The following is a 19,922-nucleotide window of genomic DNA, read 5'->3' on the forward strand; positions in this document are numbered from 1 at the left end:
TCACAATTGCCTACCCTTCCTCTCCCCAAAACAGACACCCGGTGATGTAGGTGTAGCTGAGAATGTTCTGAGAGAACTGTGATGGGCCCAAGATCAACCCGCTGGTCTCATGTGGAGGAGATGGGGATAAGTTCTGGCTCTCCAGAATAGAAGATGCCACTATTAACCACCACACCAAACTGGCTCTCAAAAAGGGATACATCCTTATTTTGTCTATATCATGGAAAAGATGGTAAAGAGTTGCAGCTCCATCCCTTCCCTCTTTTGCCTGTGGAGTGAACTGTGTTGATTGTGATGTGGATCAGAACATACTGATGCATTCTTGCACTGCCACATGGGAACTGTATGTCAATCCTGCAAGTTCTGAATGGACATGCGGTACTGGGCCAAGCAATGAATGACACCAGCTGTACATGGACTGCTATTCTGAATGTCATTGCTGTGAGAACACAAGGAAGACCCAACGTGTTGAATTGCCTCAATAAAGGAAGTCATAGCCTTCAGTCTGGAAGTCCTGAACAAGGCTGGTAATGATAGGACATTTTGGAAGTCATTAAATAAGAAGAGTTGTTTTTTTATATGCTACTGTTCTCTACCAGAAATAGTCTCAAAGTGGCTTACATTCACCTTTCCTCTCCCCACAACAGACACCCTGTGAAGGGCGTGAGGCTGAGAGAGTTCTGATATTACTGCTTGTTCAGATTTATCAGTGCTGCGGCAAGCCCAAGGTCACCCAGCTGGCTGCATGTGGAGGAAGAGGGTGGAATCAAATCCTGTTTGCCAAATTAGAAGTCCATGCACCTAGCCACTACACCAAGCTGGCAAATTATTAAACCATAATTTGTAAAGGACATGAGCACATCACTGAGATGATTGACAGAACATTCAACTTGATGCCAAATAAGTTTTCAACAGGTTGGATCCAACAAACTAGTTTTTATGCTGGTGAAAAAGGGAAGAAACCCTTTTGACCACTAAAAGACTGCTTGGAATCATGGGACCAGCATAGACAAAAAGACTTGTGCAAGAGGGGCTGGACTAAACAGTGGAGGTAGATGAGATGGAGTGAAAACAATGGCTAGAGCCAATTCACTAATCTTTCAGTGTTTTCACAGATGCCTTTTCATTCATTTGTGTGTTGCTTCATGGGGTATGTCATCTTTAAACTGTGGTCAACACAGACATCCTCAGGCAAAAAATGGGTATTAAAATATTAGTGGGATTAGATAAATGTTTTGAGGATACATAGTGACAGTACAAAATACTCATTGCTCTGAGGTGGGAGAAACTAAAGCACTTCCCAGAGGAATATATACTGGATTCAGTGGATTTTGGCAAGCTTGTGTGTAATTTTGCATTCTTATTCTACTCTTATGGAATAGCAAATTTTGAGCTTCTGTGTTATTGGCAACATTTAGCAGCAACTATCCCAATTATAGTGATTCCATATAACATATTTTTATTGTGCCTTTCTTACTCAAGGCACTATACATAGTCTGCTCTTTATCCTTACAGTGTATTGAATAAGAAACATGGGGATGAAAGAGTCTCCTCAAGGTCATCTCCCCTGAGGAGTTTCAGGAACAAATGAAGATTTGAACTTCTCCCTAATCCTAGTCTAACTATTCAAATTCAATTGCTCTCCCTCTCACAGATTTCTATAGACTGCCTCTATCCTGTAGGCAATTCCCCAAATGGAGATATCTGCCATTAAAAAAACAACAATATTCTTTCCTTAATTCTCAAATTCTGTGTGAAGCGTCTATGGGTTCAGTAACATTCACTCAGTTCTTCAAAAGCAGCCCTTTTATTCAACCTGACTCCAACTCAAAACACCAAACAGGCACACATGAACTTATATACCCTTTGGGTTGCCTGTCAAAGAACTTCATTGGTCCATTTTTAGAGTCTGTGATTGGCTACATTCATGAAGCCTTTGAACTTTCGTTTGTATACAGTCTGCTGGCATAGATTGCCCACATACATAACACACACATACATATACACATTTATTATTAAGTTCTTTTGAATTCAAAAGGCCTTATTATTGTAAATGTTTAGGATGATATTGCATTAAGGCAAAACCACAGGGACAAGCCCTGCAGAGGAAGAAATAATAATATGGCCACTTTTAGCGTTCAAAGCACTCCATTTGCTCATCTTTACCATCAGCCAGTCCATTTTCAGCTCCTTCTGCTCTGAAGAGCCTAAAGCCTTCACTGTATCATAAAATGTCAGAAGCAAAAAATGAATACTATTCACACACTCACATATCCCTAATAAGGTTGTGCCTTTTTCTAGAATTTCAGTTGTTGTTAGGAGCCAAATGTGGAGTGGAAAAGAGAAGTATAAATATTATAAAACACATGATCCCTCAACAGCTCTGTTAAGACAGCCTGGAATTATTTTCTCCATATTGAAGACTAGGAGAGGGGAAGAGAGGTGTGAATTCCTTGTCTAAAGCCACCTAATCGTTTTATGGCAGAGGTGTCAAGGTGAACTGGAGGCCTCCTGGATCACACCTTATTCTCTTAGCCCTGCCAGCTCACCACACTATTCATGATTCTGGGTGTCCATATTTAGAAGAGAGTGTTCTCTGCCATGAGACAGACTTGCCATTTTCCACAGGAAGCTTACAGCCAATGAGGGCAGGTCTGTTCCACGGCTAGCCAACCTCAGAATTGGGTTAGCTATTGGATAGGGTTAGCATCCTCTGGGTGGGGACTGGAGATCACCCAGAGTTACAACTGCCCCCCAGATCAGTGGTTCCCAACCTTTTTATCACCAGGGACCGGTCAACGCTTGACAATTTTACTGAGGCCCGGGGGGGGGGGTAGTCTTTTGCCAAGGGACGTCACCACCACCTGAGCCCCTGCTCAACTTGCTTTCCTGTCGGTGCCCCTGAATTCCTGTTGCCTGCTGGGGGGCACTGCCAGCAGCAACTGCGCAGTGCCATGCCGAGGGGGAGCCCCAGCCATGGCAGCTGCTGGAGAGCACCAAGGCAGCCCCCGAGGCAGCAGCTGGGGAGCGGCCCAGTACCGGACCGGAGGTTGGGGATCACTGCTCCAGATGACAGGGCTAATTTCCCCAGAAGAAAAAGGCTGCTTTGGAGGGTGGGCTGCATGACATTATGCCTTGTTGAGGTTGCTTTCCTCTTGAAACCTCACTCTCCCAAGGCTCCAGACCTGGAGCTGGCAACCTGAGATTTGGACAGATGAGTCTTTAAGAGACATCCTATCAGAGAATGAAGGGAAAGTGGAGTGATGGGAAGAGTGAGTGGCCAGAGTATGGACTCCCACTGTTGGGACCCCCTGAGCACACACAGGCTGCTGGTATTGGTTGGGCAGTGAGGCATGCTTGCAGTAGTGGAATGATTTTGGGGGAAGTGAGGATTTGCACCTTCCCTGCTCCCTCCCCCTGACTCTTTCAAATGGGGCCTCCCAAAATTTTAGCCTCCCAGGGAAGTAAACCCTATTCATTCTACCCAAGCCATAGGAGTCTAAACCCTAGATGAAGAAAATCTGAGAAACCATTTCTTCATTTAAAACCTTTAAGGACATCCCAGAAAGTGAGTCTACTTCAGTCAGTTCCCTCTTCAGCTACAGCACAATTCTGAAATGTTCTTAATGCATGGGTTCAGCCTCTGAGAAGCCCTCCATTGAAATACTGCTTGGTTCCCGCTGCTATTTGTTTTAAGAAAGGATTTATGACTATTCAATTTGTAACCAATTTAGCCTCAAAAGGCACCGTACTGTTAGAGCCATTCATGAAAGCAATTCTAAAATCTTGTTTAGTGTTAAACATTCATTTTTTTTATTATTGGCATTTTTCAGCAAGGGAAAGTAATGACTTCCTGAATAAAAAATAAAATCTGTGTTTGTTCAAGAAGAGCTTAATAAGGAGATATTGGGCTGCGATTTCAAATCGGATCAATTAAACTTTCTTTGGAAAGAACAGAAGAGCTGAAAATTCCATGGTACATAAAATCTTGCCAGGAAATAAAAACCCAAAAATTTTGGCAACATTTAGGGGGCTTTACTGACAAAACAGCAATGAATCTAATGCTGGGAGCATCTCAGATTTGTATACAATTTTGGAACCTGTGTAAATCCTTAAGATAATGGCAAACATCATAGCCAAGTATCTTGTCCATAAAAATTGACTTGGATCATGGCTGGCTTCAGACAGATGCTTGCAAAAGCACATGGTGTTTTCATCCCCCGAAAGGGCTCCTCCTATCCAAGGAGAAAAAAAAACACCACCCTTTATTTTTTATCTTTATAAGTGAGAATATGAAAACAATTTTGTCTCCGCTCTATCAGCTTTAAGTAATCGAAATGGGATGATTTTCTCCTGGCTTTTCTTTGGCCTTAATTTCTGGCAGATTGGCTGCAGGTTGGTTGTTACGCATGATAAGCTTGAATGCTCTCTTCCAACACCTTCTATCTGATGTGCTGCTTGAGACAAGGATGATTAAATCATGGCAATGCCTGCCTTTTTGTGGGGGGAGATCAGGTGGCGTTGCTGCAGAAACACACAACAGGGAAGCACGATTGGAGCTCGGATGTACCTGACCTTTTCGGTGTGTCATTTTTACAAACTTCTTTATCTTTCTCAAAGAGGCATTCTGATATGCTAATAAGCACAAGGCAGGTACTCTGGGGTGGGAGGGAGTGCAATGTGCACTGGAGTGTAATATGCCTGGCGTCATCTACCACAAAGATTCACTGGGGGACTCTTCACCTACTTATTTAACTCTTACCGCTAGCTGTGCTTTGGCAGATCTGTGTCTGGATTATTATGATACCCTTCTTTAATGGAGCTGTTCATGAAATCAAAGGAACTGTCCATCTAGTGAACAAGTCTGAAACCTAACTTTGAACTTAGACATTCATATGAGCAGTTCACCAGAGGATGATTAGCTTCTGATGCTGAGAGCTGCTGAATGAGTCCTTTAATTAGAGGGGGTCAGAAGTAAACAAAGACAGCAGGGCTACTGAGAGAGCTCCTAGCCAGTGTCTGACACCCAGCAGGAGACAGTGGTGGGGCCATGGGGGTGGGCATTGCAGCAAGATTGTTGCGATGCCACTTTGAGGGTGAATCCAGTAGCAACGGCATTGCTGGGCACAGTGCTGTGGGTTTTGCCCGCAAAACTACAGAGTTTCTCTGATGCAATGATGTCACTCCTGGGTTTGCTTTGCAAGGAACAGTGCAGCATTTCCACAATGCCATCCCCTTCCCCTGCCACCATATCAAGCAGCAGCCGGAGTCAGAGGGCTGCCAATGGAAGACCCTAAGTACCATGGGACTGTGCAGATCAGGGGCAGAATAAGATATGCTGAGACCCTAAAGTGGGCCAAGGTTAGGATGTCCCATACCATTATAAAAATGTTGAATGATCTTCAGCTATGGGGTGGTGTTTTTTGTTTTTTTTGTATTTTGAGGCCCCACAAAGCCTAAGCCTTAACCTGTAGCTTTCTGCTGTCGCTGAATGGATAGTGCATTTATGGTCTAGGCAACTATGCTGAATGTTACCTGTTCAATAGCAATGAGTCTGCATGGAACTGTGGGAACAGCCTGATGTCTCCTAATGAAGGGGTAGTCAACCTGTAGTCCTCCCGATGTTCATGCACTACAATTCCCATGACTGTTTTCTGGCAGGGGCTCATGGGAATTGTAGTCCATGGACATCTGGAGGACCACAGGTAGACTACCCCTGCCCTAATGTTCTCCATTCTAGTTTCCAGATCACCTTTCCTTTTCATCTGTGGACACTCATAGGCCTCCAGCAAATCAATGTTGGTGTAGTGCTTAAGAATGATGACTTCTTATCTGGTGAGGTGAGTTTGATTCCCCACTCTTCTACATGCAGCCAGAAAGGTGATCTTGGGATAGTCACGGTGCTCTTCTCACAGAGCAGCCCGGCCAGAGCTCTCTCAGCCCCACCTACCTCACAGGGTGTCTGTTGAAGGGAGAGGAAGGGAAGGCAATTGAAAGCTGCTTTGAGACTCCTTTGGGTAGTGAAAGGTGGGGTATAAAAGCCAGCTCTTCTTTTTTGTTTCTTGGTTGAAACCTTTAAATCTGCCCTGGAATTGTGACCCAGGGTGGTGGACACAGTGGCAAAAAAGCTGCCGCAGGAGGTAGAGCCAACCACAAAATGACGGGGAATGAGGTTATCCATAATGCTAATAACAACTCTTCAGTATTTCAGGCAGAAGCTCTGTGTAACAATATCTTCTAAGAATTTTTAAAAAAATATTTTCTTGCAATTTTCTTGCATATGTACAGTAATTATGAAGTGAACATCCTCATGTTGTGGTGGCAGCTGCTGCTGAAGCAACATTTTCAAAAAACTGCACAGCCAACGAGGTCTCCAGCGGCCAATTAGACCCCCCCCCCGGCCCCATCCGCTTTCCAAAAACACTTGGCAGAAACCAGAAAAGGGGATGGCAAGTTCTTGTGTCCACAGGCACCACATTGGAGACCCCTGCTCTATATGCCCAACGTACACAAGAAGGAATTCCATTTTCATAGGTTTCTATTACCAAGATCTTTCAGAACTATTCTGCTTTATGGTCCTGAGCTTTTTCAGTAGTGGAGCCAACGTTGCCAAACCTTTCTTAATAGGGATGCTAGACTGAAATATCACTGGTAGGTAACATCACAAAACTCCACCTCACTTACTTTGGCCATATCATGTGATCCAACTTAATGGAGAAAGCAATGATGCTAGGATTGGTCAGTGGAAAAAGGAAACCAGGCTGACAAAGAATGTGGTGGTTAGATACCATCAAGACCAGGGGTAGTCAAACTGCGGCCCTCCAGATGTCCATTTGCTGGCAGGGGCTTCTAGGAATTGTAGTCCATGGACATCTGAAGGGCCGCAGTTTGACTACCCCTCCTCAAGACAGATATCATCCAGAGCATTTCACAACTAAAAGTAGTGGTGCAAGATTGAAAAATATAGTGACAGTTGAACCATAAGATCGCAAAGAGTTGGACTCGACTCAATAGTTAACACCAGGGGTAGTCAAACTGCGGCCCTCCAGATGTCCATGGACTACAATTCCTAGAATTGTAGTCCATGGACATCTGGAGGGCCGCAGTTTGACTACCCCTGGTTAATATCATCAATCTCCAGGGGGCATCATAGGATCTTCTGAATTTACAACTACAGAGACTAGTTCCCCTGGAGAAAATGGATGCGTGGGAGGGTGGAGACTATGACATTGTACCCTGCTGGAGCCCCTGTCCTCCCCAGGCTCCATCACTAAATCTTCAGGAGTTTCCCAACCTTGATCTGGCAACCTGAGCCCCCACCCCTGCCAGTGGCCAGTGGGAGAACCATCCAACTCTGTTTCTTAAGTAGGCCCACATTGCAGCTATTTGGTTTGCTGCTGGGTAAGGGCATTTTACTTTGCACTTCACCAATCTTCCCACAAAAAACAATATTTGTATCTGTATTGTTTAAGCATTGCATATATATATATATATATATATATATATATCTGGCCAAAACTGTATAACTTGTTTGGGCTTTCAATTTACTTTTCATGTTCTTTTCACGAATATACATGACTTGTTGATTGTTATAAGCCAAGTACTTCTGTGCTTTCATTAACACATGTTCTGGAGAAAAGCCTGAAAAACACGAGCCCCAGGCTTCCACTCCAGTTAATCGGATCCTCTGCAACCAGTCTAATGCACTCAGCCTAACAGCTTTCATTAGCTCTGGAAATGACCTTAGAAAATCTAATCAGGTTTTAGCTGTCACAGACAGTTACAGAGAAAATCTGACTTTTTCCCCATAGAGACTTCGCATTTATAGAAAGGTATTCTTCACAGCAACATTTTAATCTGCTGGCCTGGGATAGGATTCCTTTGAAACTTGTACAAACACCACTTTTTATCATCTGCCATTCTGCATGAAGAATTCTGCCTACAGAATTTTGAACAGCACCCTAGTCATTGGACATGCAACATAAATTATCTTATGATGGTGAAGTACACCAGAAAGTATTTTATTTCATATAACAATCAGAGAGGTATCCCACCCTTTCCCAAGGATGTGTATTCATTTTTCAGAAACCCCTTAAGAGAAACGTTAAGGAGACACAAAGTGACTGGCCCCTGAAATATCAAATAGAGCTTTCCTCACTCTTAACTGCATAGAATCGTAGAATCATAAATCATAGAGTTGGAAGGGACCTCCTGAGTCATCTAGTCCAACCCCCTGCACTATGCAGGATACTCACAACCCTATCACTCTTCCACTGTAACCTGCCACCCCCTTGAACCATCACAGAATCAGCCTCTCCATCAGATGGCTATCCAGCCTCTGCTTAAAAATTTCCAAAATGCATATTAGCAAATATAAGCAAATTAGCAAGCCAAATTATGCCAAATACTTGGGCTAATCAATAGTGAGATACCCACCTATTCCCAAGTGATTATCCTCATTCTGCCTTTTATGGATACTTTCATCTTCCTTCATTTGGCAGAGTTTCAATACTGAATACCCTCACCCCTGCATTACACCAAAGCAGGACACACACAATGAAAACCATTTCTGCTTGATTTGTATTAATTTTTTCCCATTAGAAATATATATCATTACTTTTTCTTTGCTTTTATCTCTCTATCTCTGTCTATATCTCCGGACTACTTTTAGTATTGCAATCAACTCTGGGTAACTGCAGGACCATGAGGTTTTCAAGATAAGACCTTAGTACTCTTCCTCTATGTATCAGCCCCAGTATTCTTTCGTGGTCTACCATGCAAGTACTAATTTTGACCAACACAAAATGAATAAACTTTTTTTTTAAGCCCTAGCGATCTGAACAAAGAACTGAAAACCTACATTGTAAATGAACTAGAAAAGAATGGAAATGACAAAATAATAAATAGCTGAAGAAACAACACACGTATACGTATTTTGTACTTCCCTCTTTTTTTTGATGCAAGGTATTTCCACTAGCAATGAAACCAATCAGAAACATATCTTAATGCTATGAGTCCAATGGGATTAAAGTATTTTGATGACACCGAAGGCCACAGATCTCCTCTGGTTTCCCCTCTCTCCAATAAAGGTAAAGGTAAAGGTATCCCCTGTGCAAGCACCGGGTCATGTCTGACCCTTGGGGTGACACCCTCTAGCGTTTTCATGGCAGACTCAATACGGGGTGGTTTGCCAGTGCCTTCCCCAGTCATTACCGTTTACCCCCCAGCAAGCTGGGTACTCATTTTACCGACCTCGGAAGGATGGAAGGCTGAGTCAACCTTGAGCCGGCTGCTGGGATTGAACTCCCAGCCTCATGGGCAGAGCTTTCAGACTGCATGTCTGCTGTCTTACCACTTTGCGCCACAAGAGGCTCTTCTCTCTCCAATAGGGTAGGGTCAAACAGGGAAAACACAGTTCAGTTTGTGGTGTGCCATGGACGATCACAAACGTTTTGATGCTAGATAAACCGGTTCAGTTTGTGAAATTCATGATGTGATAGAATGCCCCCTGGCATTTTAGAGACACCAAATTTCCTGAGGATCTTTTCCAGCTGAGGCTCTTCGACCTGCCCTCCACGTTTGGTGAGGATTGGATATATGGGGTCTGAGTTATTGCCCTTCAAAGAAGGAAACTCCAGGAGGTGCTTTCTGAGGAAATGACAGATGCAGGTTCAGGAGTTTATAATACAGACCCTATGCAAGCTAGAGACAGAAAACTTACAGGGCATCACCAGAGGACTCTCCTTTACCGGTCTTTCAAGTGGAGTGATGACTGTATTTAAGGGTTCCAATGTATGGCTCCCCAAAGAATGTGCTCTCATCCTCCATTGCTTTCAACCAAGGAAAAGAGCAAAAAGCTCAGCTGTTTGGTGTTATCTTCCCTTCCCCAACCCCTACCCCCCCACACCTTTCTGGTAGAGAAAAGGGGCATATAAGAACCAAATCTTCCTCTTCTTCTTGTAAAGAGCCTACCATACAGCTGAGTCTCAAGCTGAGCCTATGTAAATCATTCAAGCCAGAAAATTGTGATCACACACTGAGTAGCTGCCACCATGGTGACTGCTGCCCCTGCACAAAAAGACTTCTAAGTGTAAATTTCTAAACCTAAATTGCAAATAAATCATCAATCCAATATGGGATGCTCGGCTTTGGTGTAAAATTAATGTTGCAAGCAGCATTCAAACATGGGAAAAATTAAACAAATCTGGTGGAGATCCAACCTTACTGAGTGACTCTGGGCTACTCATCCATCCTATTGGTGCATGTGTGGACAGTGTATATTTGCAATATATATTTGTTTTCATTGCTTATTGTGTATTTTAAAACTGCGATAGCTCATGTCTGAGAATGCAAGATCAAACTGGCTGATTAATCTGCTCGCATTTATAGCAGTTGATAGAGTGGGCTGCAATTAAATCTAATTTGCATCTAATGAAAAATGTACAATAATTCAAAAATAAAAGCAAATAAATTGCATATATACAGATTAATGTTCACTCAACGATTAATAGTACAAAAGTAGAGATGCAACAGAGTTTGGTATATTTATGTTACATAATGGATTTCTTTTTGATAGTTCCTGCCTGTGTGGGTTGCAGCTTATTTTTGAACCAGTAAGTCTCATTTAACGGGACAGAAAAGGACTCTGAGATACACAAGCATTTATGTCCCACAGCTGCAATCGAAGAATACTTTCCTGGGAGTAGGACCCATGGAAACTAACTTCCATGTAACTTATGAGTTTTCCCCACTATCTTCGAATAGCTAAGACATTCTTTTTTCTTTGGTTTGATACTGGTGTTTGTAAAAGGAAGAATTGACCACCTTTAGTGGGATCCATCTGCTGTGCTTCTGTATGAATTTCTGTTCTGGGCACACTTCATCTGGCAGAAAGCAAATACAGAACACGTGACAAGCAGCTTCTCTTAGAGATAGTTATTTCCACCTGCATTCATTGACAGCCCAGGAAAAGACCTGACAGAATGACCTATTTTAAAGTGGCAGTTAATGGGCAAACATTAAGGTTAGGGCTGTGTATAGCTTGAGGTCATGGGAGCTTTTTCCCCCCTCCTCAACCTATTGTGTCCCAACGTGCTGTCTGGAACCTAGTCATAGAAACACTCAGAGGCATTCTCCACGTACTTGATTGGATCTGCTGTCACACTGTGTTATATCTCACAGATGAACTGTGAGTAAAATAAAGTAAACCCACAGTACAGAATTTGCTGCTGGAGCTTGTTTTTAATGTCTTAGGCAAAAGAGGATTTCTAATTCTACAGCAGCTTGGCAGTAGCGAATTCATGTGGTGGAAGCCAGGGCTCATGCCCTGAGCAAGACATAATGGAAGGCACAGGAAGACCTGAGATTCTTCCCGCACACTGTGCAGGACTTGTACTGGGCACATGCCACATACTCTGCTGGAGAGCAAAACTCACATGATGCCTAGCATGACCACACCGCTTGTTTGGTTGGGATGGCAGGTCTACACTTAAGTGGGGTGCCCCGACTGAGCAACCCTGCTTGGATAGTGGTGGAATGAAGAGGTATTCTCTGGGTCACTGGGGCTCTGTGGTCTGACCATCCCTTCCCTCACCCCAATCTTTGGCTGCTCTGCCCCACGCTCCATTGCTGTTTTCACAGAGCATGCCCCCCTTAATAGCTTTGTCTTGCCTTGGACAAGTATAATACCCTCCCAGTTAATTAGGAAATGTGAAGTTTTGTACAGAATAGTGTTAAGAGCAGAGCTACACACCATCCAGCAGCACTGGGTCACCCCTAGGGCCAGGTGCTTCCTGGAAAATGCATGACACATCAAGAAAAGTCTCAATTTTTAACAAGGATGAGCTGGGGGGGGGCGATGGGGATTACTAGGGCTGTATGGAAATGATATGGGCCTCTCTCCTTCACCTTGGCTTCCCCCTTGTTTTAGATCCTCTAGTCTGATTAGCCTGCAGGAGGGTGTCTACTAAATGGGGGGGAAGAGGTATTGATTTTACTTGCATTCATTCTTTATTGTAAACTGCTCCAAGCCTACTTCGTAGGAAGGAGCAGTATATAAATCAAATAAATAGATGTAGGTAGGTAGGTAGGTAGGTAGGTAGGTAGGTAGGTAGGTAGGTAGGTAGGTAGGTAGGTAGGTAGGTAGATAGATAGATAGATAGATAGATAGATAGATAGATAGATAGATAGATAGATAGATAGATAGATAGATAGATAGATAGATAGATAGATAGATAGATAGATAGATAGATAGTATCCAGGGCCAATCAGTAAGAATGTAAAAGAGCCAATAAAGGAGATGGGAAGGAACGGTGAAGAAGAAAAATGATGGGAAAGGAAAGGCAAATCAATCATGATGAGTAACAAAAGTGAATCCAAAGAAAGAAGTTTTAAGTGAAAGAACTCCAGAGTAAGAAGCACTGTTTCCCCCCTCCTTTTCTTTTGGCTACAGCAAATGGGAAAGGAGAAAGGGGGGGGGAGGAGTGGGATGTACCAATAACTCTTGGAGGGGGGAGGAGAGAAAGGATATTGTGACATGCATCCCTCTGTCTCCCCAAGATCCTATTGTGGTGAGTCGCTGGGAAACCTTCTGGGGCTGTGAGGGTGTGTGTGTGTGTGGGGGGGTGTTGTACTGGCAGTTCTCCAGAGCAACCCCCCCCCCTAAGGTCTATCTGACGGGCTGCAACTGTGGGTGTGAGCAAGGAAGGAAAGGCAGGTGGGCCTTCAGGGAAAGTTTTGCTGTGGCTCTATGATGAGGGAAATTTGCATTTTGAAAGGGGGCAGGGTGGAGCCACCAAAGGAGGCAACCCTTGTCCCTTCCAAGTGAACGAGGGAGTCCTTGGCGGGGAGCGTCTCTTTCCCCCTCAATGAGGGGTTGAAAGGGAAGGCTTCAATGGGTTGGGGAAAATGAGGACTACCTTTTATCTTCCCCCCCCCCCACACAATTTACAGGTGAAGGCTTTTAGATTTGTGACTTGTTTGTTTGTTTGTTTATTTATTTAGATTTCTTTACCGGCTATTTCTTTGCAACTCTGGGCAGTTTACATTGAACATTATATAATACACATTACATGGAACGATGTATAGTACCAACAGTATGTAACATAAACTTTCATAAACATTATGTAACATAAACCACATTATAAATAACAATTAACAGTAACATTGGGGGTTGGTTCTTTTAGTCTGGGGGTTCAGCAGCTGTTCTATGTCAGTCAGCCTCAAGTGAAAGCCTGGTGGAAGAGCTCCCTCTTGCAGGCCCTGCGGAACTGTGGAAGTTCGGGCAGGGCTCTGATCTCCTCAGAGAGCTCATTCCACCAGGTGGGGGCCAGGACCAAGAAGGCTCTGGCCCTTGTTGAAGACATGCTACCTGTGGGAAGATGAAGGGATGGGGAGGCTGGTGGTTGCTTGTGGGCCAGCATCCCTTTTCTTGGGAGGCTTCTGGGAGGTAAATGAGCTTGAAAAGAGAAGGAACAGGGGGAAAGATGACAATGGTACATTGTGGGGCTCTAAGCACCAGCAAAGTGGGGGGGGGCGGTGTTGCATGTGCATGAGGGCTCTATTATGTGAATCTTACAACTAACACAGAACTAGCTCTGATCTGGTGGAGTCTCAAAGTGGCTTATATTCGCCTTCCCTTTCCTCTGCCCACAACAGACATCCTGTAAGGTAGATGAGTCTGAGAGAGCCCTGATATTATTACTCAGTCAGAACAGTTTTATCATGCTGTGGCCAGCCCAAGGTCACCCAGCTGGCTGCATGTGGAGGACCAGGGAATCAAACCCCGCTCACCAGATTAAAAGTCAGTGCTCTTAATGGAATTGGTTAGGCAAGCAGCAGCAAGGGTAAAGGGTGAGACAAAGAAACTTCTGTGATTAGAAGAAAAGGAAAACTTTGTTTTTATACCCCAGATAGAGTCTCAAATTTACTTACAATTGTCTTCTCCTTCTCTCCCTCTTCCCACACCAGACACCCTGCAAGGTAGATGAAGCTGAAAGAGCTCTGACAGCTCTGTTTTTTAGTCTCTGATAGGAAGAAATGTGTAACAGCTCCAGCCACCTATCTATATAACTTTGGGAACAATACACAGAGAAGAGCTTTCACTCTTGCCAGATGCTCAGCCTTGTCCATGGCAGTACTAAAGGGCTGATATATTAAAAACAAAAAACAACCCTCCCTCAGAAACTATGCCCCTGCTCCAGAAATCAGGCTGAAACAAGGGAACATTTTCTATTTCACTGCCCCATATATGATATGTTACATGACAATACAATACAGATTATATTAGAGAGGTACTCAGGCATAGCAGCAAAAGAAAATAAAATGTTTAAATGATGAGAACCCGCAAACCACCCTATGTGCTGCCAAAATCTGTGCTGCCGCTATTAAATTATGCAAAACTTTCATAGGAAAATAAGTTCTTTTGCATATTTTATACTAGTCATATGTTTATTAACTTTATATAGATCATTATCTAAGCTGTGATTTTATGATTCTTAACATTTTACCTTGTGTTTTTGATCAACATTTTACTTGTTTTGATATCCCATCATTTATGGTACTGGTCAAAATGACTGTAAGTAAAGTGCTGCTGTTGCTTGGACTAGATACAGGGGTAGTCAAACTGCAGCCCTCTAGATGTCCATGGACTACAATTCCCAGGAGCCCCTGCCAGCATTCGCTGGCAGGGGCTCCTGGGAATTGCAGTCCATGGACATCTGGAGGGCCGCAGTTTGACTACCCCTGGACTAGAACATTTGGAAGATACAGTAAAATTCCAACTACCTAACCCAATTTGCTTAAGTGGAATTTACATATTGACACCTGAGTCTGCCTTTAGCAAGATTTTTGAAGATCAAAACAAAGGGCACAAAAATCTTATCAGCTGGGGAAAGTTAGCTCTGTTTCCCGTCATTGAAAGGGTGACAGTGTTCACAGGGAGGATGTGTAGTTCTTTCTTTGCTAAATGCTTAGGTGATGATACCTATCACACAGTCACATCTGAAGTCATTGCATGATCCCTGACTGGCTGGGCTTGCTGATTAGGGAGTTGCAGCCTCACAGCAGCTGTTAACAGGTGGTACAAAGTGCTGTCAAGCACAGCTGACTTATGGCAGCCCTATAGGGTTTTCCAAGCAAGAGACCTTCAAAGGTGATTTAACTAGTTCAGAGGTGGCTGTTAACTAGGCAATAAATACGCAGTGTAAAAAAAGAAGATGGGCAAAGATAGGATATTCAGGGAAGTATTTTAGCCCTCCCAAATTAGCACAGACCTATTCTAAATATCCCAGCCTCCCAAATAACATGCCATCTCACTAGATCCTTTTTGGTTGTTTGTTTCTTATTTTATAAAGAAGATTCTATAATATTTCCTTTTCCTGATTCAGACAGGGAACATCTGTCCAGTTAAGAAAATGTCCTTGTATGTAGCAAGACTAATACATTAATTGAGATGGGAAGGAAACCGGCATAGTTAAATGTGCACGGCAGGTTTCCAAGATCATTTAGGCTACTGTCTAGGAAGATGTGAGTTAAAAAAGAATATGAAAAGTGCATGCTGCACAGGGTGTCCTTGTTCATTTAACTTACTGCTTGTGTGACACTGAACAGGTATGAAAAGAAAAGGAGAATTCTTATAGAATATAGTATCTTTATTTTTTTAATGTTACTAACCTGATGTCAGTATCAAAATGTCTTGCATCTAACAAGCCCAGGAAAGAGAATGGTTAGGGAGCTTGAAGACCACAGTACTGGGACAAACAGGAGAAGGTACATGGGTCCCTGGCTGTGAAGGTCATTAAATGTCATAACCAGATTTTTGAATTAGTTCAGCAGTGGAATAGGCTGCCTAAGGAGGTGGTGAGCTTCCCCTCACTGGCAGTCTTCAAGCAAAGGTTGGATACACACTTTTATTGGATGCTTTATGATGCTTTGGGCTGATCCAGTGTTGAGCAGGGGATTGGACTAGATGGCCTGTATAGCCCCTTCCAACTCTATGATTCTGTGATTTTGTGATTTGGAGAGAATTGGTAACTAATGTACTTTGCTCCAGTTGGACAAGGTGTCTTTCCATTAGCTGGCCTTGACAATAATTAGGGTACCACATTCTGAATCAACTGCAGTTTGTGACAATAGCCCAGCGTAAACTTATTAGGGTATTTGAAAGACCATCTATTCCCATATATTCCTGGCTGGGAACTAAGATCACAGGGAGAGATTTTCTTGACTGTCTCATCAGTCAAAGAAACTCATTTGGTAAGTACACAAGAAAGGACGATTACAGTGGTGTCCCCATAATTATGGAATTACTTCTCTAGGGAGGTGTACCTGGCCCTCTTATTTTTGATCTTTATGAGGCAGCTGAAGACACTTTTAACTCTGGTTTTAAAACATTGGTTTTATGTACTCCATACTTTATTCATATTGTAAGTCATCTTGAGCTCTATAAAGAAGAAAGGAAGCTAATAAATGTTATAAATAATAAATTAACAATACCAGCTTTTGTACTGATAGAAAAAGGATGACAGGACCTGCATGGCCACAAAAACTCATATCAGACAGAAGCAACAGGGGGCAAAAGAAATGGGTGAAATTATTCCTGCTCCCTCTTGTGTAAATACTGGGAAAACCTAGCCCCCAGCTTCTACACACATGGATTTTTCCTTCTTTCTTCTCTCTTTCATTTGGGGGAATACCTGCTTTAGTTCTCCTGATCACAAAACAAAATAATCTGATTAATTTAGTAAACAGGAGACCTCCAGATGAATTTTTATTTGCATTACACTGGCATTTTTATTTGCATTACACTAGCAAGTAGGTTTGTAAATTGTTTGTAAATTGCATTTTTGTTTGCATTGCATTAACAAGTAGGGTTGTAAATTGTATTAGACGGAACAACAGGTACTTGTATGAGAGAAATGCCTTCAGAAATGGCTGTAGAATTCGGTGTCAAGCAGCATTTTTGCTGGACTACTGGACTCTCCCTCAAGCAGTTCACAATCAGATTCATAGAGGTGTGATAAACTTAACAACTAGCACTTGAAAGCTAATGAAGTGGGACCAAATGGGTCTGTCCATTTCAACATTGGTTGTTTGCAGTCCTGCCTTTTTGTATTTTGCTTGCTAGACTAGACATCAGCAAAGAATCGGGAACTGATGCAAACTTGAATAGCTGCATTGCTTTGATCTAAAATATTGAAGAAGCAGAGCGACTTTGGTTCAGCCAGCTTATTTTACCTTGCAAACACTATAAACAAGTTCCTGAATTTGATTTAAGAAAGTCACATATTCAATAAGGCTTTGCCTGTCTGTTCTTCTCTGGGCCTGCTGTTAATAACATCTGCCAGCCACATGAGTCAGTGTTGTTCCATTCTGAAATGGCAACTGGGGTTGGCAAGCACATGCAATCCAAGTTAGCATATCAGTTTAAGTCACACCTACATACCAGGAAAGATACTAGCATTAAGGTAAAGGTAAAGGTATCCCCTGTGCAAGCACCGAGTCATGTCTGACCCTTGGGGTGACGCCCTCCAGCGTTTTCATGGCAGACTCAATACGGGGTGGTTTGCCAGTGCCTCCCCCAGTCATGACCGTTTACCCCCCAGCAAGCTGGGTACTCATTTTACCGACCTCGGAAGGATGAAAGGCTGAGTCAACCTTGAGCCGGCTGCTGGGATTGAACTCCCAGCCTCATGGGCAGAGCTTTCAGACAGCTGCCTTACCACTCTGCACCACAAGAGGCTCTTCATACTAGCATTAACAGTAGACATATAATACTTCAAAGAAGATCTTGCCTGACTGCAGTCCCAATTCAAGGCAGGGAGGTTAGATTGTAACCCAGGACTCTTAATTCTCTAAGGCCGATAATGTATGGGGAGGAAAGGCTAGACTGGCGGCGGCATGGCGGCGGGGTTATTCCACGTTTACACATGATGTTACCACCAGCCTGGCCCCCTCCCAGCCCTGGCTTGCTTTAATGCCTCCAATGGAACAAGGGAACACTGATTTTTCAGCATTCTCTTTTTTTTGCTGCAGCCACCATTGGTGGCCAGGCCAAGGCAGGCCCGAGCACACACCTCGTCTCTGTGGCAAGGTGGCCGGGAGGGGACCAAACATGCCCCACGTTAAGGGATTTGTAAAGTTTGCTATGAAAAGTAGCTACAAAATGTTACGTCATCCAGCATAGTCTAGGGCAGGGGTAGTCAACCTGTGGTCCTCTAGATGTCCATGGACTACAATTCCCATGAGCCCCTGCCAGCAAATGCTGGCAGGGGCTCATGGGAATTGTAGTCCATGGACATCTGGAGGACCACAGGTTGACTACCCCTAGTCTAGGGTTTTCACAGGGCACGGACTGCCCAGGCAACATTAAGGACAGTTCTATCAAAATGTCTTTTTAACAGACTCTTCTACTCAGGGTGCTGTTTTTGCTTCCAGTGATTTCAATTACAATTGTTTTGCTAGATGGAGCTAGTAGGGATCATTAGTTCACACAACTTCTTGTTCCCTCAGTTAAGCAGGGGTCAAACTCTCACAACTAAGTTTCTACACCATTTATTGTTGCCTCCACAGGTCTGCACCTATTGCCTGTCTTAACGGTGACATCTCATGACCATATCCCATGGGTACTTTGAGGGTCAGCATGTTTCTGTTACTGGGTATTGGGCTGGAGGCACTCCTTAAGTCAAAATGAATAAGGAATCAGTTCTTATTATGATATACGTTTAAACTAGGCAGCTGCAAAGTCACTGAACCTATGCCTGTGGCACTGTAATACAGTATATTTCTAGCAAGACCTTGAATGCTTGAAAGCAAGTGACTATTCATCTCACTGAAAGTTCTCTATGAGTTTACAAAATAATAGGTATTCATCTGTGGCTAAGCGATTTGTTGCTTAAATATAGCCTCTGCAGAAAAAGAACTGGCTCATATCCATGGTGATAGATACAAAGTTAACAAGGCAACTTTTGAGTTGGCGCTGGTTCGAGAAAGACTCCTCCTCCTCTTCTTCTAGCAAAATCAGGGAAGATAATATTTGAGATATGACAGAGGGTTACTAAACTTTAACTTCGGGTTCCTGCTCCCATGGTTGTTCCCATGTTTTGTGAACAATTTATTGCCCATGCCTTCCTGATAAACCGGGTAATCTCCTAAAAACATTGACTCCTTCCTTTGGAGGTGCATGGCATGTATGGTTTGTCTCAGTAGCTGAACACAGTCAGGTTGGATTAGTGAAATGCATCCTACATGGAAGTTGTCTTTGAAAACAGTTCAGTTAGCAAAATACAGCAGCCAGAGAGTTATCTTTGGCTTCCTATTTTTATCCATTTCATTAATACAGTGTTTGCACTGTCTTTTGAACAGGAAGTCCCAAAGGAGATGTGTAAAGAATGATGAAAAAAATTCATCTGAAGATACTTCCATTCCTCTCTGGGAGAAAATTCATCTGAAGATACTTCCATTCCTGTCTGGAAGAAAATTCATCTGAAGATACTTCCATTCCCCTCTGGGAGAAAATGCACTGGTGCAGCACCAAACCCAAACAATTAATTGCCATTAACCCTTGTTGTCCTTAGGGATAGACATGAACCTAAAATTTCTGGTTTGGTAAGGGCTTTGGAGCAGCTGTCGAATTAAACCTTGAACAGAACTCCAAAACAGATCGGAATTTTTCTGAACGGAATCTGAAGGGGGGTTAGACTGGGAAGAGTTAAATGGATGTGAGCCGTTTCTCCAGTCCACTTTGCTTCCAAACAGACACATTAAATGGCTCATGGCCATTTAAACCTAACAGCTGATGGACAGACCCACCAAGCTGTTTGGTTTAAATGGCTGGGAGCCATTTCAGAAATATGAATCAAAGTACAAACAGTTTGTATATGCAAATAACAGAATTCAAATTATGAGTTTGATTGAAGCTCAGA

General features: G+C 43.2%; 1 long non-coding RNA gene across 1 annotated transcript; it reads left to right on the forward strand.

Moving 5' to 3' along the window:
- Positions 1-376: 376 nt before the first annotated feature.
- On the forward strand, positions 377-19,648 carry LOC143841839 (uncharacterized). Its single transcript, XR_013232889.1, has 2 exons — positions 377-527; positions 19,363-19,648. It is a non-coding gene; the product is annotated as an uncharacterized LOC143841839 (long non-coding RNA).
- The last annotated feature ends 274 nt before the right edge of the window (positions 19,649-19,922 follow it).

This window comes from Paroedura picta, chromosome 7 (genome assembly GCF_049243985.1).
Source record: "Paroedura picta isolate Pp20150507F chromosome 7, Ppicta_v3.0, whole genome shotgun sequence".
NCBI lineage: Eukaryota > Metazoa > Chordata > Lepidosauria > Squamata > Gekkonidae > Paroedura > Paroedura picta.